Source organism: Euprymna scolopes, chromosome 16, assembly GCF_053919585.1.
Source record: "Euprymna scolopes isolate OS-2025 chromosome 16, ASM5391958v1, whole genome shotgun sequence".
NCBI classification, from domain to species: Eukaryota; Metazoa; Mollusca; class Cephalopoda; order Sepiida; family Sepiolidae; genus Euprymna; species Euprymna scolopes.
The window spans coordinates 124,114,542-124,139,349 of NC_136497.1; the positions used below are offsets into that span (position 1 = coordinate 124,114,542).

General features: G+C 34.1%; 1 pseudogene; it reads right to left on the bottom strand.

Annotated features, from left to right (window-relative positions):
* Positions 1-12,934: 12,934 nt before the first annotated feature.
* Positions 12,935-13,078, bottom strand: LOC145296527 (U2 spliceosomal RNA; annotated as a pseudogene).
* Between the last annotated feature and the right edge of the window lie 11,730 nt (positions 13,079-24,808).

The window sequence follows — 24,808 nt, forward strand, 5'->3', positions numbered from 1 at the left end:
TGACCTACCTATATATTAATACGATAGCATGTGTGTTCTTACATCCGGGGCGTTTAACTATGTACTTCTATTTCTTGGCATAAATAATTTTACCAAAAATTCTTCATAAGTTTTCCTTTCGGTTACGATTATAGCTGATGGCACTTAAGTAATCTATTTTATTTTTTTACAAATAATTTTATCAAGAATTCTTCATAACTTTTTGTTTCGGTTTCTATTATGGCTGAGGGAACTCAAGTTTATATATATACTAGCATTTCAGCCCGGCGTTACCCGGGTGTTTCGAGGTGTATGTTGAGCAAAAAAAAAGGTCAATTTTTTTGTAACTTTGACCTCTATTATGACCCCTTAACATTTATTGTTTTGGGCTCAAATGAAGTTAAGTTAGATCCATGTCCAAGGAACCTATTTTTAAAATTTCAAGTGTTTAAACCCAAAATTTTCGGAGGAGTTTGGTAGAGTTGTCAAATGTCAAATCGTTGAAGTTTGACCACTTAACAGACAAATTTCTGACCGAAAAAGAATTTTAAAGATTTTTTCAAATCTCAGTACCCTGGAGACCAAATTTCGAGGCTGTAGACTTAAAATTGACAGAGTTATTGCGTAGGAAAATGTACACAGACACACACAGACACGTTCACTTTTATATATATAATCGATAGATGTATATATATATATATTTAAATAAGGAGGTAGTCACCAACAATGTGTATTTTTTAAACATTATTTTATTATTCCGTGTCTTGGTTTTTCATTGAGAATTAGATTTAGATCATTGTCATAATGTTTTTAAATCATTGAAATCGTTTTTAACGCGTTTCAGACGTTCTGTGAAACGTCTTCTTCAGAAATTATTTTCAAAATGTGTTGGAGATGTAAAAATAGCATTTTCGTAGTTTATTTGAAATGTTTCCAAGAGGTGGGAACGTGTAAGTTTCTACTATTCATTGGAATGTTCAATATATATATATATATATATATATATATATATATATATATATATATATATATATATATATATATATATATCTTTTTCACAAGTTTTTATTTAAGTTTCGTTTTTTTTTTCGGGGAAATCGCAACTGTATAATATATAAAAATCGATAGAACATTTACTCTATAATAATATATACGAAATCTGCAAGAATTAAAATATCATATTTAAGCGTACATTATGACCGGGCTTTGCCATGTGTTCTTGTTAGCTTAAATAAATACTTTTGCAGTTTTAACAAAAAAGCTACAATGATATCGGAGCGTCTCCATTCACACTGAACATCTACAGAATTCCAACATCAATATATTACACATGAATGAGTCCCCTTTAGAATTTCCACAGGCCCTGCTAGTAAATATAAATACAATAATCTCATGGGACTTGGTTGTTTGTTGTCTGCAACAATGCATAATTACTTCTGCTGATAGTAAAATAAGAATACTATAATCTAGCTATGGCAGACACGAAAATTTCTCTAATTGTAAGACTAAAGAAGTTTTCCATCTTAATAAAAATTGCCGACAAAATTTAAGAAAAGTGGTGGAACATTGTTTCTCTCTAGAATTTACTTTACTTATCCTTGTGTAGATATTATCATGGTTTATTTCCATTTTTATAAAAGTTTATCATCTAATATTAGTTTTCTTTGAATGTGAGATTTTTATCCAGAAAATATTAATATTTGTATAACGTCATTTTTGTTTAATTTAAATTTTTAATCTTTATGCGTGTTCATGTTTTTCATTTTATTTCTTTGTGGTTTTTGTAAAACTGTTTTTGCATACAGTTATTTAAAATTTTGTTTATGTTTTGTAAAAATATATACAGGGAATTACAGAATTTCCCCATGGCGCAATGCAGTATTAAAAGACATAATTGAAGGTCGTTTACTTTCCCAATAAACGCTAGAGTTCTCCGTATATTTCATTTTCTTTACCAGCGACTTCACCCGCGCATATATTCGCCGTTATATTTTTTCTCTTCGAATATTAAAAAAAAACAAAAAAACTTCAGACGATTACTGATACAACACGTTAATTGCAACAATTCAGAACCGTGATACCATATCGAAAAGTATATCTGACTTTTTTTTCTACTTAAAACTCTGTGTAGATTCCTATGCTCGAATCAAAACCCTTTCATATCAAGAGTGAATTCAACAAATGGCCGCAAAATAAACGAAATGTCATCGCACAAGATGAAATGTATGAAACGTTAATGTAGTCTTTTTTTTTTCTTATTTAAAGAGCAAACAAACAAATAACATAGACATAAACATGTTTTGTTGATGATAACATGAATATTCAGTTAAGTTCTGATGGGAAAATAAATTTCGATTCATGATAACCTCTGATGCTCAATCTCTTTATGCAAGATTACAAATACTATCTACAATGACCTTCAAACTCGGAAACTAGATATGCGGTACTCTGACTTACATCATCAAGCATGACGACGCGCGTGCGCACACACAAACACACAGAGAGACACAAACAAACATATATATATAATATAAAAATATATAATATAAAAAGCTATATGTCCGTCTGTGTGTCCCCATATATATAGTCATACATATATAGTTCTCTCTGTATCTATCTATCATCAAGCTGCCTATCTTTCTATCTATCTCTTCATCTATTTCTCCCCCTCTCTCTCCTCTCCCATATATATATATATATATCTATAAAAGTGAACGTGTCTGTCTGTCTGTCTGTCTGTGTGTCTGTGTACATTTCCCTACACAATAACTTTGTCAATTTTTAGTCTATAGACTCGAAATTTGAAATACCGGGTACTGAGATTTGGGAAAATCGATGTGACGGGTGTCAGTCAGAAATTTGGCTGTTAAGGGGTCAAATTTCAACGATTTGACCTTTAAGAACTCTACCAAACTCCTCCGACAACTTTTTTTTCACTTTTGAAATTACGACTCTATTATAATATATACTAAGTCTGAACAAATTAAAATATCATTTAAAGCATATTTTACGTCCGAGCAAACCCGCCCCCTCCCGCTAGTGTACACACACACACACACACACACACACACACACACACACACACACACATATATATATATATATATAGAGAGAGAGAGAGAGAGAGAGAAAGAGAGAGAAAGAGAAGGTATATATATAGAGAGAGAGAGAAAGAGAGAGAGAGAAAGAAAGAGAGAGAAAGAAAGAGAGAGAAAGAGGGGGTATATATATAGAGAGAGAGGGAGAGAGAAAGAGAGAGAAAGAGGGGTATATATAGAGAGAGAGAGAGGGAGAGAGAAAGAGAGAGAAAGAGGGTATATATATATAGACAGAGAGAGATAGAAAGAGAGAGAAAGAGCGGGTATATATATATAGAGAGAGAGAGGGAGAGAGAGAGAAAGAGTGAGAAAGAGGGTGTATATATGTATATATATATATATATATAGAGAGAGAGAGAGAGAGAGAGAGAAAGAGGGTATATATATATATATATATATATATATATATATATATATATATATATATATACTAGTGTTGCCTTTAATTGAGTATGTATCAACGAATGTAGCACACTTCTTATACATTTATGATCAACGAAATCGATTAAATCTCCCATCAAATCAATCGATTACCTGCTGTAATCGAGAAACTACCTCTGGCCTTTTGGGCTGAATTCTCCCACCCATGTCCCTCACCACAAATGAAATTTTAGTTTTATCTTTTTTGTATTTTTTTATATAAATAAAAAAATGTTTTAAAATTGGGTTTAAGTAGGAACACCCCCGCCCTCCCACCAGACACACATAAATACAAATTGAAAAGGGTAACCATGATAAAAGATGCTGACCGAGAGAGAAATCTTTTCAACTCTTCAATAGAAATGAGATGGATCAACCAACCTCACCATCCCCCCTTCTTTTTGAGTTGGCCTTGTGCCTAAATTTTTTGTTCATTTTCCCAATTGTATTTTTTCCTGTGAATCAAAAATTTAATATCTCAAAGTGTAGTATCTGTTCTCCAGATTCTGCATTTCTTGTTTTCTGTCAATGGAGGAGAAGTCCTTCACGACTGAGTCAATTTTTAGTTTTTGTTCCTTTTCTTCACATTAAAAAAACGACTCTTGTGTCTAACTCTGTCCCGCGGAGAGGCATTTTAAATAGTATCTACCTGGAAAGCTTCATATTCTTCTCCGCAATGACTTACTTCACAATGCACTGTAGTCTATATTGCAGCATAAAGAACCTACGTTTTATCTTGTAAAATTATTTTTTTATATATAGCTGCTTGAATTAATGTTTAAAATGCAAGATTCAATGTCATGGTTCGATTGTGCTCTAAGCAGAGACACTTATTTCTACTCTAACCAAAAGCTTTCATTTCATATATCGTTAATAAATCGACTGTTGACTTTATACACCGGGCCTTTGTAGTAATGCGGAGATAAAACTATTCATCTGTACTTGTAATGTTAGGACGTATAAAAATGTTAATTTTGGTCAAAATCAGACTTTTTTTATTATCGATTATCAATTTCCAATACTTATCTGACGCATTCCGAAACAATATATTCGTTAGAACACTGCAAGGCACATCAAGTACTTCTGAGTGAAATTTAAAAAAATCTGATTTTTTCGATTATCGATTTTTGATATTATAGGAAGTATTCCGATACAGCTACCCCCTTCAGCACACATCAAGACACAGAATGAAATATTCGTCTAAAATATCATTCAAATTCGTCGGGGACAAACTCGTAAAGAATAATACCTTAAATTTACATATCACTTTAAAGAGCGTTTATAGCTCTTTCTAATTGTTTAACGGTAACACAAGTATATTTTCTGTTCAGAATACAGCAACCAAAACTGAACGCGTAGCACAATCGTGGTTTTAGAAATTTTTGGCGGTCTTGAAGATAATAAGCGTAGTGGTCAACCATCGGATGTTGAAAACTATCATTTATAAGCCTTAGTGGAGACCAATATATGCACATCTCTTCGAGAACTTTGTTCCGAATTAGACGTAACGTATACGACGATTTCCAACCACTTGAGAGAGATTGGAATAACAAAACAAAAAAAAAACTTGATAAATGGGTGCCTCACGAATAAAACGACAACCAAAAGAAATGCCGTTATGAAGTGTCATCTTTATTTCTTTTACGTAACAAGTACGAATATTTTTGTCGATCGGGTTGTGGCTTGAGAAGAAAATGAGAAGAAAAGTGGGTTCTTTACGACAATCGGCGACGCTCAGCTCAACGGTTCGATGCAGACGAAGCTCGACGACACTAGGTAACGCAATAGTTACACCGAAAGAAGGTCATGCTGACTTTTTGGTAGTCTTCGATCGGTCTCATCCAATTACAGTTTTTTGACTGCAGGCGAAACCGTTACGGCGGCGAAGTACTGTTAAAAAATGGATGAAATGCATCAGAAACTTCGACAACAACACCCAGCTTTAGTCCACAAAAATCGATGCAATCGGCTATTTTTGTTATCAAATCGACTGATTGGCTGGTACGGTTTATGATCCACAACTGTGTAGCGGAAAGAAGCTTCACGCGCCTCACCGCAGTGACTTAATCCACAACACATTGTCGTCTTCATTGCACTGTAAAGAACTTACGGTTGATTTTATAAAATAATTTTTATATTATTGTTTGAATTAAATTTTCGAATGTAAAATTTCAGTATCGTGATTTAATTGTGCTCCAAAAAGAAACACTCTTTTCGAACGCGCCTCTGTTTTATCAAAGAATACACTGCGTATGTAATACGCTAGGCTTTTCTGGTTGCGGTGAAACTTCTCAAATTTATTTGTGACGTTAAGTTGTGTAAAAATGTTACCTTTGTTCAAAATCGAACTTCCTTTTTGATCGATTTTCGATGCTTATCGGACGCATTCTCTACGTAAGAACACACTCAGACAGATCAAGTACGTTCCTGCTAAATTAAAAAAAAAATATGGTCCAACCGTTTCAGAGTCTATGGAACAACTCACCGACGAAGTTCCTTTTATATAACAGTAGATTGATAGATAGATAGATAGATTGATAGATAGATAGATAGATAGATATACATGTATATACGGGTATGTAAGTGTATAACACGAAAAGGTTATATCACCCGAATATTACATGGGGTTTGGTGCTATTACCCAAGATTAGCTCGGTATATGAACTTGTATTAGGCTTTTTCGATCACGGGACACCCGCAAATGTTTATTAGTTATTCTGGTCATTAGTTTGGCCTGATCGTCTACACCGGGTCAAAGTTTGACGAGGGATTCTCATTATTCTGTTTCACCAAAATTCCGCCGATTCAAAGAGGCAGGTGCGACCCACGTTACGTTGTGTTTATTGTTGTTGATCCGCAGGCCACGGCCCTCTTCTCGGAGTCGAAGTAGGCACGCCTCACCTGCTAATTAGTTCCTGAAAAGTTAACAGTCTGGTCAACAAGCAATGCAAACTCCTTCGTAGGAGCAATAAATAAGGAACTCCAGTCGTTAGTTTTCTTTTTTATAAAGAAATTATATTAATAGAAACTATATGACTGCAAAGTTCTAATATAATACCGCTGTATATAAAGACAACTGTCATGTAAAAACAGTCGAAATCAAATTATTTCAAAGTCTACAGTCCAGCAAGTGTCACCTCATCTGCGACTGACAGCGCTTAGTATTAATATTTTTCCCCTGTATAAGATATAGGCAGTCGAAATTTAATCACTTCGGAGTCCACAGTTCCACAAGTGTCACCTCATCTGCGATCGATAGCACTTTGTATTAAAATTTTACTCCTGTACAAGATAATTGTATAGGCAGTCGAAATTAAATCACTTTGGAGTCCACAATTCCACAAGTGTAACCTCATCTGCGATCGACAGAGCTCTTACTCGGAGAACAGTCACCCATAATTCCGAATTAATTTTCGCATATCGTACACGTCGATAAATTGAAAACCTGTTGCCACAATGTTAAGTTTTGAGACATTTGTGTTGAACAAAGATGGCGGCTTAGTTCACACAATTACGTGAATTCGACTTTCTTTCGAAATCGGCGTAATTTAGACGCGGCCAGGGGCTTTTAAGGTTCAGCTCGCTGTCAGCTGGATTCTCTCAATTACAGTGCTCAACTGGCCTTAACTAACTCAAACCGCTCGTGCATAATCTTATATAATGACTGGGATGGGTCGGGAGTAAAGTTTCCCTGATCACAACCGACCAATCAGGAGTCGTTACGACACATTACCTTCTTTTCTTAGTGGCCCCGTGCATAAGCATGTATCGAATTAAATTTCCATCAAATTTTCCCCACACCAACCGTCCTTGGACGATGACCTCAGAGTCAGATACTGTTCCCGAATTTAGAAAAATACCTTTTTATACTATTCACTCGAAATCTGTTGTTTTCTTTGTAAAACAATATGGTTATTAAATGTTATTATACATTCCCAAATCTGCTAACTGAAGCTACTTTTCCTCGGTTTGGTTGCATAATCGACCAAATATATCTTGTCAATAAGGCAACCGAATACTGCTCTTGATGGTTCACATAATAAATGGTCTAATTTAATTCTATTATAATCGTTATTAATATAAAATTCGACCACTACACGTGGCTGTGTTACAAATGTGTCTTCATGTAGGTATGTATCTATGTATTTATCTATCTATTTATTTAATTTTGTTTGTGCGTCTAACTTTCTAGTTGTTTATTTCTTTCTGCATCGCCTTAGGCATTTAGATTACCTTTACTTTATATACCATTTCTCTCACAATTACACAAACGCGATTAAATACTAAGAGTGACGGAATTCTTCACTGAATATTTCAAAGCTATCAATCATTTAGTTGCGATATAATCTGTACCAAACTACCATATTACAGAACAAGTGCTTTGCCGTGCTACAGTCCTTCAGCGTGGTAAACAATGCAAGGATTCGCATCCATGATCATAAAGCCTGCAAGCAACACTCTGCGATCGTGAGTTCGAATCCTGACATATTCAGCTACTTTAATGAGCCGTACTACGGCGGAATATGTGCCGCTAAGTAAAGATATTTTTTTAAACAAGGAAAACATTTGCGTATGTATATATATTTCTATTTTTGTGCGTGTGTAAATTACTGCTAATCGCTGGACTTGAACTCAATCAACAATATCGATCTTGTCTACTTCATTTAATCACATAAATTAATAAACGAAAGTATAAATTTATGGGTAAACTTTAAGTATTTACTTCAACAGTGCTCAATACGTAGGTAGAGCTAGGTAGTAAGTTATAAAATATATATGGCAATTAAGCTCCACAGAATATTCCACGTTTCATCCACGCTAGGATTCCTCAGTCTTATGCTGCTTAATCCTAGCGGAATATTCTGTGTAGCTTAATTGCCATATATATTTTATAAGTTACTATATATATACTAGTTGGAAGACCCGACGTAGCCCGGGATTGAATGAGAATCAACGAATGTTCCTCTTTCCTAATCTTTTATCATCATCGAAATCGATGAAAGCACTCATTTTAAATTAAATCGATTGATTGACTGCTTTTGTTAGGGACCTAACGCAGTGGTTCGCGACGAAGATTCACATGCCTCCCCGCAGTGACTTAGTTCACATTGCATTGTAATTTTACATTACACTGTAGAGAACCTATTCTTGATTCAATAAAATTATTGTTATATAATACCTTGAATTAAAGTTAACAATGCAAAACAAGTATCATGGTTCGAGTGTGCTCTAAATAGAAACATTCATTTTGAACGCGTCTCTGTCATATCAAAGAACCTACTGTTCATTTTATACGCCGGGCTTTTCTGTTTGTACGATAATATCAGTTTTAATGAAAGTTTAAAATGCGAAAGTCAAGTATCATGGTTCAATTGAGCCGCGATATTATTTCTACCGCTGATTTTAGAAACAGAAACATTTATTTCGAATACGCCCCTGTCATATCAAGGAATCTACTGTTGATTTTATGAGCCGAACCGTTTCTGCTTGTATCGTAATCAAACTTCTTAAATGTACTTGCGATTAATTTATTTTTATTTCGGACTATTAGTCTCATCTTTATCAGTTGTTGTTTTTTGATCAACCTTGATCGCCCTTCGGGGCCCGTGGCGCAGTTGAATCTCTACGGTTCCAGATGAGCATTGTCTGAAGGTAGTGGTTTCAATCCCACCCAAAGCGTGCCAGAGGTTAATTGGTCAAAATGTGGTGAGACGACAACAACTACGGATGGCAGTGATGGCTGAGAATGCAGTTAGGAGATTCGAAGTTCCTATCCGTCGCGGTTACCACCTGACGAAGGCCAGAGGAATAGTTGGCCGAAACGTTGTGAATAAACAAACCAATAAAAAGATAAAAAAAACAACAACTAATAAAGATGAGACTAATAGTCCGAAATAAAAATAAATTAATATATAATGCTCATCTCAAAAAATGAATTCCAATTAAGGAATAATACATATGTACTTGCGATTTTTGACCATTAAGGGTGTTAATTTGGGGCAAAATCGGACTGTTCTTTCTTTAATGGGTTGTTTCGGATTATCGAATTTTGTTATTTAACGGAGGTATTCCACCACAAAACATACCCAAGAAAATTTCTATGCACAGAAAATACACTAGTGCGAAATTTCAGAAAAATGGGTCCTAGCTGTTTTTGAGTCTATTGGAACTGAATTCCCCCCTCTCTCTCTCTCTCTCGCTCGCTCTATCTATCTATCTATCTATCTATCTATCTAACTTTATTTCTCTCTCTCACACACACATAGTTCCTTTTATATATAAGTATATACATACACACATATATAAGTATACATTTATACGTAAAACAATCTCATCATTAAACTTCCCTTTTTTAAAATCTGTGATTTTTACTTGTATAATGACAATCCTATTTCTTTGTCATTTATTCCCCCACTCTCTCCCTCTCCCCTTCCTTGAATCCATTCCTTTATACGAATTCTCGAAGAATAGTGCAAATAAATTATTCCCATGAATTAGCGCATAGCCAGAATATGAATACAATTTTAAATACAAAATTAAATATCTGTGCGTTTGTATTTGCCAAACTAATTATATTTAATTCAAATTTCTCCCTCCGCCTTTATCCTCCTACTCCTTCTCCGTTCTCCGAACACGATTATCAGCAGGAGCGGCGACAGACTCAACTCAAGCAGCAGCAGCAGCAGCCTTAATATAACTACCAGCAGCGTCAGCAGCAGGAGCAGCCCTATTAAGAATATCAATGCATTATTGTTGTATTTTGTCCACTCAATCTATGGAAGAACAATGTAGTTATATTCTTTAAAATCATATTCAATACTTTCGACATTGTTTAAAAATCTGGGTCTCTTTCTCTCTCTCTTCTCTGATTGGATGAATTTGGTAGATGATTTTGTTTTACATTTGTTTTTATTATCTTAAATTGACTGAGTTTAAAATATTATAACCTTACTATTATATATCCAATCTATCTATCTATTTATCTATCTATCTATCTATCTATTCAATATAACTTCAATGCATCTATATTCATCAATCAAATAAAACTCCTTACATACCCATTATTACTTTTATTGATATATATGTATCTATCTATCTATCTATCTATCTATCTATCTATTTATCTATTGATCAAAAAGCACCATTATTCTACTGCTGATTAATAGAACTTCTATCTATCAATTTAGCTATCTCTTCATTTATCAATCAATGATTTTATACAAATCTTTCTATCAAATTTATCTCTGGTTATTTTATGGAACGTATATCTATCTATCAATCTCTCTCTCTCTCTCTCTCTCTCTATATATATATATATATATATATATATATATATATATATATATACTTATAAATATATTGCGTGTATGTAGGCAGCATTTTTTCATTCGAACAAACATTGTTAAAAACAATAGAATGGTATTTTTTCAATTTTTCGTGTTATCTTTTTTGTATATGTATATATATATCAAACGTATAGGTGTATGGTCTAAGCAGTTTTTGCTTCTCGAAGTGTCCGCGGTTTAACTTTTCGCCTGTCGGCAGTCCTAATGAACCTTTCTTGCACCCAATTTACCACTAATTGAATAAATCTTCCCATAATTCTTTACTAAGCAAACACGCATTCTTGATGATGTGAAAAGGATTTCACGAAAAGTGAAAACCGCGGACACTTCGAGAAGAAAAATGCCTATATACGTTTGATGTATATACAAAAAAAGATAATATTGAATTCAGGAACTATGGTTAAAATATTCATTTACATGTTTGCTATAGCTTTTTATCTTATTGAAATATATATATAATAGATTCTTTCGTCGATTTCGACGTATGAGGTTCCGCCACAACAACTAATAATAAACACAGAGGATATATTATGGTGAAGGCCTGGTGTAGAATCAACCACAATTTTTAGTATTACTGCTAATCCTTTTCTTTTCAGATAACTGCTATGAGACATTAATCACATTTTTTTATTTGATTTGAGCCCAAAACGGGCGTGTTTTTTTCTCTTTGAGTTGTACGTTTACTTTTTAATAAATACCTTATTATCCTGTATTAAGGTCTCCTTGACACGATTTCTCATCGAATATTTGTTCTTAAAATTGTAATCTAAAAATGGTACGTGTGTCATGATTTATAAAAAAAATGGACTCAGGATAAGTTAAACGCCCTTTAAAACTATGTTTAATTGGAAATAATTATAATTGAAACAAAATCGATGATTATTTCTACCTTTTCCCCAGTAGCTCTCCGTTGTGTACACTTTCAGCATTCGAAAGAAATGGATTTTCGATTCGTAGTTTTAGAATTATATCGTCTTATCATTCTAAATCGAACATCAAATCATTACTATACATACACGCTAATTTCATGTTCATTGTATGTAGTAACTTTCTATCCCTTTCTTTATCAAATGGAATCTCCCAATCGTTGAATAAGCTATGTAAAAAATAACAAGGCCGATAGCCATTAGTCGCGTGCTCTCGTGTAATGAATGAATGCGTGAATGTAGGATTGACATGAAATTCTTAAAGATAAACTAAAATGACCGAAAAATGGGGTAAAATGACTTAAATAAATAAAAAGTAAATGACTTAGAATGACTTTAATGAACTTAAGAATGAATTGAATGACCTTAAGAATGACTTGAATGCATAACATAACAGGACTCCTTCGAAAAAAACTTGAATGATCTGAAGAATGACTTGAATGGCTTTGAGACTGACTGGTTGTAAAGTGGGTGATCATTTTACATTAAATTAATACAGAAAAGTGATCGCTCACTTTATATCACAAAGTTACGGTATTTATTTGCTCCCCCATCGAGCATATAAGGCATAAGGTCGATTTTTAATGTGAGGAGTGAAGGGGAAATGGGGGCCAACTCCTCGGGGAGTAGGGGAGCTGGATAGTGACAATTGGTATGAAGGGTTGCCCCTACATTGAATAAGGTCTTATATGTGGGTGGGTATTTAATTGCTCCCCCACCGAGCAAATTAGTCACAAGGCCGATTTTTAATGTGAGGAGTGAAGGGGTAATGGGGATCAACTTCCCGGGGAGTAGGGGAGCTGGATAGTCACAATTGGTATGAAGGGTTGTCCCTACATTGATCAAAGTCTTATATATGGGATCGCCCCCAAATATGATATTTGCTAGCAGTATCTGCCGGACAGATGGTATTTATTTGCTCCCCCACTGAGCAAATTAGGCACAAGGCCGTTTTTAATGTGAGGTAAAAACCAGCTCCTCTAAAAGGGGTCACTCTGGTTACCAAAAATAATAATTGTCCCAGTATAGAGGGTTTCCCCTCCATTGACTGGTACAAATTATCTTAAGTGCAGTATCTGCCGGACAGATGGTATTTATTTGCTCCCCCACTGAGCAAATTAGGCACAAGGCCGTTTTTAATGTGAGGTAAAAACCAGCTCCCCTAAAAGGGGTCACTCTGGTTACCAAAAATAATAATTGTCCCAGTATAGAGGGTTTCCCCTCCATTGACTGGTACAAATTATCTTAAGTGCAGTATCTGCCGGACAGATACTACACTTTGATCTTGGCCAAAAGGCCAAGAATTATTTTAAAGCTTCAAATGCTAAGAACAGCAGAACAGCATCTATTAACAAGACCTTTAATCTCAACCAAAAAGGCCAAAATACAAAAGTGTTACGGACAGACCGACGGACCGACCGACCGAGTGACTTATAGAGTCGCTTGCACCGACTAAAAATAATGATCTCCGTTGTGGGCTATACGTCAAATCTAAATATACCTTCTTGGTCTTCTGGCTAGGATCCAATGGTAGTATCTCTTCTATCTAAAGATTTGCGGGGGTCTCCGGCGTTGCTTGGATGTGCAATTTAAGATTACGACGCTGCCACTATAACGAATGGTCTACGATCACATGAGGGAAGTTAAGTCGTTTTTTAATATTTGAACTAATTCAAGAAAGAATGTTTTTGTGCATGCGTGTTTGGCTAAATTGTCATGAAGGAAAGATTTTTTTGCTACCCCTCCCTGTAGAAAAGTGTCCAGTTGAGGGTGAAGGAATTTAAGTTCTTAGCCAATATATCGTTATTTGTCATCTGAAAGGTCGAACTCCAAAACGATATCAGTTTCGTGAAAACCCGTCGCCTCTGTGGAATGTTTTAGGAAGACATGCTAACATACACACCTACATACGTTTAAAAAGATTTTTGCCCTTTATATTATAGATAGTATAATGACATCGTGAGGTTTCCGTTTTCACAGGGCGTCCATACAATAAAAATATGTCACAAATTCCTATAAAGATATTGGCGATAAACCGTATTATCTAGATATAATCTGACACTACATTAACCAGATTACTTAGATAAATACTTGTACAGTTTTAACAAAAGCGCTACAATATAATCGCGGGTCTCCATTCACGCTGAACGTACACAGAATGCCCACCAGCAATATATTACATATGGGCAATGCCGCCGTCGAATTTCCACAGGTCCCTCTAGTAGTTAATAAAATTTACAATCTAGCTATACTTTGTAAAAATACATTTTTTTTTACTTGTCGAACACTCATCGCTTAGGAATATCCAATAATCTTTATGTTTTCGTGAATCAATAATAAACACAGCATAATCACCCTGGAAAATCTCATCAGTTTACCCTGTATTTAAGAATTCAGGTGATCGGCCATCTCCCTCTCAGTACAGGCCAATAACTCTCCTGTGCGTCATGAGTAAGTTGCTGGAATCTGTATTAAATAGAGAAGTAATCAACCATCTTAGCAAAAATAACCTTCTTAGTGACATGCAATATGGTTTCCGTTCTGCTAGTTCTACAGCAGGTGTGCTTACAGATATATCTCATAGGATTAGCGAATCTCTCGAGGGAGGCAACCTTTCTAGGGCAATTGCTCTTGACATATGAAAGGCCTTTGATAGAGTATGGCATAAAGGTTTACTTCACAAGATCTCCAGCTACGGTATAGCTAGAAATGTCTTCTGAATTATTACATCATTTCTCTCTGATACGTTCATAAGAGTAGTAGTTGATGGGCAGAAATCAGAAGCTCTTAGTATTAATGCTGAAGTCCCTCAGGAGTCCATTCTGGGCCCAACTATCTTCCTGATCTACATTAATGATGTTCCAAATTGCATTCTCACGTCATTCATAGACATTTATGCTGATTACACCACTATCTATTGTAGCACATCTAAGACTGTAACCGACCAAATTCTTTCTGATTCTCTCTCCTCTGATCTTGAGTAAGTGGTACAATGGGGAAAGAGGTGGCTTGTTACTTTTAATGCATCTATAACCAAGCTTTTATCCTTACATCACCAATGCTCTGATCCCCATCTGGCATCAATTCAAATGAATGGCTCTTGTCCTGGGGAGGCCTCATGTTTGACAAGCTTCTGGGCTTGACCTTTACTCCTGATCTTAAATGGAACACATAAATTAAATCCGTTGCCCAGGCCGCTGGGAAAATGGTGAGGTCCTTCTATCGGTCCAGTAGATATCTCACTGCTGGTGCAATTCTCTGTCTATATAAGAACCAGGTACGTCCAAGGATGGAGTACTGTTGCCACATTTGGACAGGAGCTGCTAGAGAGGACATCATGCCTTGATAGATTTCAAAATAGACTTTGTTGCATCGTAGATTTTCCCTTCCTACAACCTCTTTCTCACAGAATAGACGTTGCAAGTTTGTCTCTGCTTTATCGGTATTTTCATGGCAAGTGCTCGGCCGAGCTCCAATCTATGGTCCCTCTCACCAAAATTTTACAAGAAACACATGTCTAGCAGAAAACACTATCACTAATTTTCCCCACTCTTTATCTGTGCCTAAACCTAATCGTAGATTCCATGAGCGAAGCTTCATTCTTAGAAATGCACGCCTATGGAATTGTTTTCCGTTTTCCTGCTGTCCAACTGACTACAATATGGTTGTCTTCAAGTCTAACGTAAACAAGTTTTTAATTAGCCGTTCTATATAAGTTAATAAATTTACCGAATTTCCATTACTAATGATTATTATATTGTCCAATTTCTACTGTACAGTCTTTAACTCTTATCCTCAAGTGTTCTCTGGGCCTTTATAAGTGGTGATGCCTTTGTAAAAAAAAATCAAGTTTAAACACCGGTTCCCGTTAGATCACTGAAGTTTAGCCTGATCAGTACTACAATGAGTGACCATTTGGGAATTACAGTTGCTGTATGTGTTCTACGTTATTTCGGCATTGTTTCCAGTTAGTCTTGTGCTTCTCCTTGCCGTGGACCAAAGTAGTGCCGATTCAGGAGAGGTAGCTTTGGTATTCCGCAACTCTCATCTCACAATTACACGCGCAGCTATCCTTACATTGGGGCCATTGTTTCTTGCGACTAAACCGAGGCATCGCCTTGTAAACACACCTTAATGCGACATATAAAACTTTCAAAATGAGGCAATTATATGGGATATTATTATAAGTGTTATTAGTAAAAGTTGGAATACTGTCATTGCTGATTAAGCCGTTATCTGTATAACAAGTCGACACATCATTAGTTAGACTAGTATTATTATTGGTAGTAATAATTGTAATAGAAATTTGAGACTGGTGTTTATCTTAATATCTTATGCAAAAAAACATTTTAGATTACAAGAGTGATGCGATATACACGTTTTACACATGGCTTCCTCACTTACATTTTCAATCGCTTTCCTCATATGTGCATAAAATATATAAATATCTTACTTTTCATAGGATTCTCCTCTCGTATTTTTATCTTCCCTTTATACAATTGATCAGTTTGATTTTACATACATTTTTAATCGCTTTCCTCAATGGCACATAGGTTTGAAAACTGATAAGTTTCGTCTTAAACACATTTCCCCACTTTTGTTAATAATGTTTACTTTTTTACTTACGTTTCCCCATGTACGTTTTACATAAGGATTTCCCAATTACATTTTTAATCGCTTTCCTTATATGTACATTAAATATATAAAAATGTCACTTTTCATAGCATTCTGCCCTCATCTTTAGTATATTTTATTTTACTCAATAATCATCCTCATAACACTCCTGAAAAAGTCTCCCCAAAATGGGGACGACAACTCGTGAATTTTCCAAACAGGCGACATGTTTTATATATATATATATATATATATATATATATATATATATATATATATATATATATATATATATAATGTCTGCCGACACTAGTGTTTCATCATATCGGGAATCATCAATGTAAGGAGTCACGATTACCGTCGGTTGGGAGATTCGAAACCGGCCACAAAGTTATCTCTGAGTCAATTAGCAAGGAACAAACCCCTCGGACAACGTTAACTTTATATAAAGAGTAACAACCCTACTCTCCTAGTCTTAATTCGTATTAAATGTTTGGTAGTAATTATTATTTAGATAATGCCACTAATAAAATTTAGGTATTAGGGGTTAATGCACGTTCATTTTAGGTCTATTAACTCCTTCTGATGACCCGATCGCCAAAAAGTCTGCTGCCGGCTTAAAGATGGTAATAATTAGGGCTAAGACAACAGCAATATTCTTTTAATTGTTTTGACTCTCGAGTGTGTATCCCTTGATATCATATACACTTTTATATAGAGTGATGTGGTTGTCAGTTGATTAACTGTGTCTTACTGTGTCGGATATATACTCGAGAGCCGAAACGATGATAAGAATATGTTATTGTCATAACTCTAGTAATAATAAAGAAAACACATTAATATCATTAAGAAAAATGTATTTACAAAAAATATGTTACAGAAATAAACGTCATAATTCGTGGGTCATAAACTCTAGGAATCGCTGCAACGACGTTTAAATGTAACTGTATTTGTTGGCTCTGGGTAAATTTATTATTGCCAAAGTCAATAAAAAAAGATTAACGAATCTTTTGAAGTGTGATTAGTTGCAACCCTATAAAATTATTATATCCATGCGTTGTGATAGCAAAATATACATATACTAGAAGGTATAACTTCTCTGTCGATTATTATTCAATATATAGTTATTATTTCAAAAGTTGTAAAAAAATATGACACGGATTCCATTCGCTAGAATCGAAACTAGAACGTTTGGCGTTCAAACCTTAGTTGTTATTTATCTCTTCACCGTCGTTAAAGTTTCAGCTACCGCCATATGTGTACTAAAGGTTAAAAATTAAGCCTCATTGAACTATGAATGTATAATATGGCGCATGCGCAATTATAAAGTGTGAATAATGTTGTATTAGAAGTACCCTGCCAAGCGCAAGTGTTTTTTTTTTAATTTTGACTCCTGGGCAGCCATTTTTCTGGCTGAAATCTAAATAGAGAGTGTGCTACAGGTGAAAGTGCCCTACATATCTAATTTCAATTCTATAAAGCAAATATTTGGAGAGTGGTTTTGTAAAGACTTTTCGCACACACACTGACAAGGTTACTTATATATATATATATATATATATATATATATATATATATATATTTTCTTTAACAATTTTCATGCTTTGGATGAAATGTTTTTCTAACTTGTATATATATATATATATATATATATATATATATATATATATACAAGTTAGAAAAGCATACATATATATACACTAGTTAGAAAAGTATATATATATGTATGTATATATATATATATATATATATATATATATATATATATATATATAGATAAGTTAGAAATGAGTGGTTTTGTAAAGACTTTTCACACACACACTGACAAGGTTACTTATATATATATATATATATATTTTTTTTTTCTTTAACAATTTTCATGCCTTGGATGAAATGTTTTTCTAACTTGTATATATATATATATATATATATATATATATATATATATAACTTGTATATATATATATATATATATATACAAGTTAGAAAAGCATATACACACACACACACACACACACACACACACATATATATATATATATATATATATATATATATATATATATAAGTTAGAAAAGCATTTCGTCCAAGGCATGAAAATTGTTAAACAAAATGGTTTTACTATAGGCTTTAAAAATAAAGGTACAAGATTCAATTTAAAATTTATTTATCTTCAAAGTGCACTTTTATCAATTCTACAAAGTAAGGCATAAAAATTTAATTTAAATTCAATCAAAAAATTACCTTGGATATATTTTATGTAATGTACATTCTGTTGCACTTTTTAACAAAAATCATGAAAATTTTATATCTATATCATTAATTGCTAGATGAAAGATAATGTTTTTAAAGTGCGTCAAAATTTACATTACATAAAATAAATCTAAGGTAATTTTTTGATTGAATTTAAATTAAATTTTTATACATTACACTGTAAAGTATATAAAAGTGCACTTTGAAGATAAAATAAAGTTACCTTTATTTTTAAAGCTTATAGTAAAAACATTTTGTTTAACAATTTTCATGCCTTGGACGAAATGCTTTTGTAACTTGTATTTTATCTTTTACAGATTATATTTTATATAAAACTCTCCTTCTCTCTATTTCAGTTTGTATGTCTCCTCACACCCCAACTCATTTTTGCAACCCTCTCTTTGTATTATTACAGATGTGAATATTCTCCCTGTTTCAGTTCGTATTATTCCTCACGCCACAACTCCTTTTTGCAACGCCCCTCTTTGTAATACAGGTCAGAATAATGAAAAAATCTGAATATTTTTTACAAAAACTTTAAAATAACTTATTTCGATTAAATTTTTTAAACTTCTTTCGGAATAGGAAATCTTTAAAATTTAATAAGGAACATATTTCATATAGGTTTCATTAACAAATATTCAGTACATAACGAGAAAAATAGAGATGAAAATTTCAAAAGGATTGTATAACTGGTTACGATAATTAGTAGTCCTCGCCAGCGAAAGTCTTTTTTTTTTTTTTTTTACACAGTGATCACCACTTATCAAGGCCCGGAAGCCACTCAGGGATAAGGGTTATTGCAAGTACATTATGTTAGTGTGGAGATTTGATGGAGTGTTTACTTAAGGGGCCGGTTCATTAGGAATTTGTTAACATTAGACTTGAAGACATCCAAGTTGTAGTCCGGAGGGAAGCAGGCAGACGGAACAGAGTTCCACAGGCGTGCAGTTCTAAGAAAGAAGCTTTGTTCATGGAATCCGCGTTTTGATTTAGGCACAGATATAGAGTGGGGGAAATTTTTCACAGTGGATTCAGCTAGACGGGTGTTTTTCATGAAAGATTGGCGAGGGGGGACCAGGGATTGGAGTTCAGAAGAGCACCTGCCATGAAAATAACGATAAAACAAGGATAGGCTCGCAACGTCTCTTCTGTGGGAGAGAGGTTGCAGGGTAGAGAAAAGGGTATCCCCCACTAAGCCACGAAGTCTATTTTGTACTCTGTCAAGGCATGATAGGCTGTTTTTGGCAGCTCCTGCCCAGATATGGCAACAGTATTCCATCTTTGTTTTTGTTATTCTATTATTATTATTATTATTTTAAACATTTTGGATCCTGCTCTTTTGCGCCAGGACTAATATATACACATATTTCCTTGTGGGATAACGTTTCATCTAAATATCTACGCAATTATGCAGAATTTATAAATTATGCATACATAGAATTCAGCGTGATAGCGAAATGAAACCAATCATGATATAAGAAAACATAAAAATTGATAAGTATTTAAATAACGCCCGTTTTTCACAGGAATATGCAAATTATTTATATTCATTGTCAAAACTTGTGAATAAAAAAAAATGCTATCTGGACGTGCGGACATTTTAGAAGAACGATATGCAATAAAATTCTGTGTTAAACTTGGAAAATAAACGTATGGAATCCTTCAGACTGGTTTTGGACCATCTTGCATCAATCGCGCATCAGGTTTAGAGTGGCGCAAGGGATTCTAGAAGGGCAGAAAGTCTGTAAGGGATGATAAGAGGTGTTGGAGGAGTAAGTAATTCAGACACCAGAATTGTTTGTTCGAATAAATTATTTCGTGGATAAGGACCGTCGTGTGTCTATAGAAACAATAAAGGCACAGTTTGATGTCAGTGTGGAAAAATACGCATAACAGAATTAATAAGTTTCCTTTAAAACATATTTATGTTGAATAATACATTTTTAAACTGATTACATAATCATTGTTTTAATTCCACATATATGGCAAGATCTTTTTATCAGCTGTAAAAGAAAAAGATACGAGTTTTTATATGACATTTTTGATATATTATTTTGTGAGTTAACGACCTCTTATAATCCAAAATGGCGTCAACAGGTGAGAAAACATCAGATTTAACTATAGATTATATTGAAGGATAACGATTTCTTTACACATTGCATTTGAATACTATTAATGAATCTTTCCTAGAAGAATGAAACCTAAAAACTTTTTTTAGATATTATTGAAGCATTCAAATATAATCCATTAACTGCTGAAAAAGATGAAGACAAAAATCTTAGAGATTTTCTTGTAATTTAACCAGTGCATATGAAAATAAATAATAACATTAAAAAAAAAAAAAGAAAAAAAACGAACTAGTTCCAAAGCGGAGAACTTTAGTTTAAAAATTGTGGTTTTAATTTTATTGAAATTGATGACGTTCTTCTTAGGGAGGCTTCATGTTTTGACAATCGTTCTGGGCTTGCCCTTTACTCCTGATCTGAAATAGAACACGTACATCAAATCTGTTTCCAAAATCGCTGGAAAAATGGCAGTATCCTTCTACCATTCCAGTAGATATCTCACTGTTGATGCAATTATCTATATAAATGCCAAGTACGTCCAAGAATGGAGTACAATTACGACACCTGGGCGGGGGCTGCTAGAATCAGTTTATCCTGCCTTGACAGAGCTCAAAATAGACTTCGTAGCTTAGTGAGGGATGTCCTTTTCTCTTCCCTGCAATCTATTTACCACAGAAGAGACGTTGCGAGCCTGTCTTTGTTTTATCGTTATTTTCATGGAAAATGCTCGTCTGAGCTCAAATCTCTGGTAATCCTTCGCTGATCTTTCACGAAAAACACCCATCTAGCTGAAACCACTGTCAATAATTTTACCCACGCTTTATCTGTGCCTAAATCAAAACGTAGATTCCATGAACAAAGTTTCTTTCTTCGAACTGCACACCTGTTCCCCAGCTGACTATTTGGTTGTTTTCAAGTCCAAAATAAACAAATTCTTGATGAACTGCCCTCTTAAGTAATCCAATTTACCAAATTTCCATTACTAACGATTACTACTATATTATCTCATTGACTACTGTACACTCAATAACGGTTATCCTCGAGTGGCCTTCAGACTTGTATTGAAACTACACACATGAAGCTCTATTTCCCTTCGAAGAAATCTCCTCCAGATGGCATGTAGTTGTACCGTCCTAACAACTTCTGGAAGACCGCATCGAGATCCTTCTGTGTGAGCGTGTCCTGACCCTCGCCACAACCTCTTACATCTCCTGAGAGATGAAAGAGGTTGTGAGAGGATCATTACACAACCGGCAAGAACACAAAGAGAAAGAGTGATGCGATACACACGTTTTACACACGACTTCCTCACATTTTCAATCGCTTATCTCAAAACGACAGCCTCTAAAGGTTTCCTTGAGCATAGGATAAAAACAAAAGTCAGAATGGGCAAAGCCTAGACTATAGGAAGGGCGAGGAACTATCTTGATGCACATTTTTGTCAAATAGTCCGTGACAAGAATGGAGTACCATTGGGACAAACTTCGCGCAAATATTTACTCGCGAATAATTGCGTGTACACTGACATCAAACTGTCTCTACAGAAACACAACGATCGTTATCTTTCTTTATTTGTCCTATCAAATCTGGTGTTCCAACTTTCTTATTATCATACCACTCATCATCTCTTACAGACTAGTTACCTTCCTTGAATCTCTTATGCTCTTCAGAACTGATGCTTTCTTAATGTAAGATGGTCCAAAAGCAGTCTAGAGCATTCCACACGCTTCTGATTGTATTTTCAAAATTAACCAGCTGTAGCAATCAGGCTTTAGTAAGGTGTATTCATATTTCTGCTGTTGCTGTTCATTTGAGCCTGAAATCGTAAAGATTGGTCAGTCTTTTCATAAGATGTATATCAATAACTTACTAAATTTTCAAGAGTCTTCGACAATTTTAAATGCCTGTACAAAAAAAGTCTAAAAACTTCATGAAGGCACCTTATATAATTATCAAAGGCACGCGCGTCTTACAGACACACACAGATGGACGAGAAATAATTGCATAACTTATGACAACAGACATTTGTAATATTGTAAACTTTTTTGGCATTCAATGAATCAATCGTCGTTTGTCATTGTCAGTTGATGACAAAAAAATCTATCATGCACAAATCTCAGCGATACCCGTCGTTATACATCATGATGACTGCTTCTGCAAAAGTAATTTGAACCTTCGGGGAGAATGACACGTCATATTTCTTTCTTTTATGTAGATATCTTCTTTACTCGCTCCAAGTGGGTTATTCTTTCTCAACTTTCCATAGCATTTAGACTTCTTTTCTTAATATTCAATATCGTTTCTTTTTTAGTTCTTTTTTTTTAAATTTCGTATACAAATACGCGTAAGTTTGATAAATACGGAAACCGCCATTTTGATTAAAAATAAACATGTACATAAATATTGAAGACATATTTCAAAATAGAGAACCACGTTCAGCGAACCGTTGCGGATATATGTTGTGTGCGCTTAGATGCGTGGGGGGAAAAAAGTCGAGGTCCTTCGTTAACTTTTTTCGCAACCATTTCTTTTCTGTAATGCTTGAACTGTTTATTGTAATACGTCTTCCATAAATCTTAGCATTTAAGATTCCGACCACATTTTAACTGTATATATCAGAAAAATATATTTGATTATTTCATGCATAAGCACATAAAATATTATAAGGTAATATGATATAGTACGTATATAGTTTAAGTATTTACTGCAACAACGCTGAAGTAGTCAGTAGTAATATATATATATATATACACACACATTGATATATATATATTTATTTATTTATTTATATGTGTGTATATATATATTCACTGCCCGAATAGCAGCAGCCATATAGCGCAACGGCTAGAAGTTCCGATAGTCGTTTGGGCAATCGAGGTTCGATCCTGGCTTGAGGTATGTGCTTGTCTAACCACACTGATGAGCAGCGAAACAATACTGTATGTGGATGATTATATGTATATATATATATATATATATATATATATATACACGCACATATATATTTCCCACAGCACAGAAGAGACGTATATATGTACACACACACATATATATATATATGTATACATATGTATATATATAAATGTATATAGATATACACACATATATATGTGTATAGATATACACACATATATATGTGTATATATATACACATACATATATGTATATATATGTATATGTGTATATACACACACACACACACACATATATATATATATATGTGTGTGTGTATATATACACATATACATATATATACATATATATATGTATGTGTATATATATACACATATATATATGTGTGTATATATATATACACACACACACACACACACATATATATATATATATATATGTAGATTGTATATATTTTGGCAGCAAGTCATTATTCAGGCACATCTGATTGAACACGACAGAGTTATTCTTTTTTCCGACTTTTCTGGATATCTTTTCGATTCGTCAAGCAATCTTTTTATTATTTCAGTTTGCGTATTGTATGACGTGGCACCCGAAAATTGTTGTTTTTAACCGGATCTCATTTAACACGGGGACAAATTTGCTAACACTATTTAATAACTAACTAGAAATTAAATAAATAAAATATAAAATAAAAACAATCGAAATTAAAGTAAAAATAATTCGCCACTGACCGTGTTGCACCCACCTTTAACCAATAATATATGGCCCTGTCGGTGGGGCATTAGAATACACCGACTGTCCCCCTGCAGAGGGTAAAATTCCCTCAATGGGGATCCTGGATATGACCTTAAACTATATCCAGTGGTGAGGCCCCAGCTTGTGGGCTTTGGGGAGTGTGGAGCCACCCTTTAATTACCATTGCTCCCAGGTCCACTCTGACCCAGAGTGGTAGTACCTGTTAGGGTCTCAACTATGGGTTGAATAGAAACCGACTTGAAAGCAACAAATATATTCTATTAAAAAAAATTTCTTCAAAATCTTTGTATTCGGCATTAAATAACCCGAAAAGGGTTGATATGCCGTATAACAAAAACAACCAACCAACCAATACTATATATATATATATATATATATATATATATATATATATATATATAGCTTAGTGAGTTAGATGAAGAGAGGTAGTT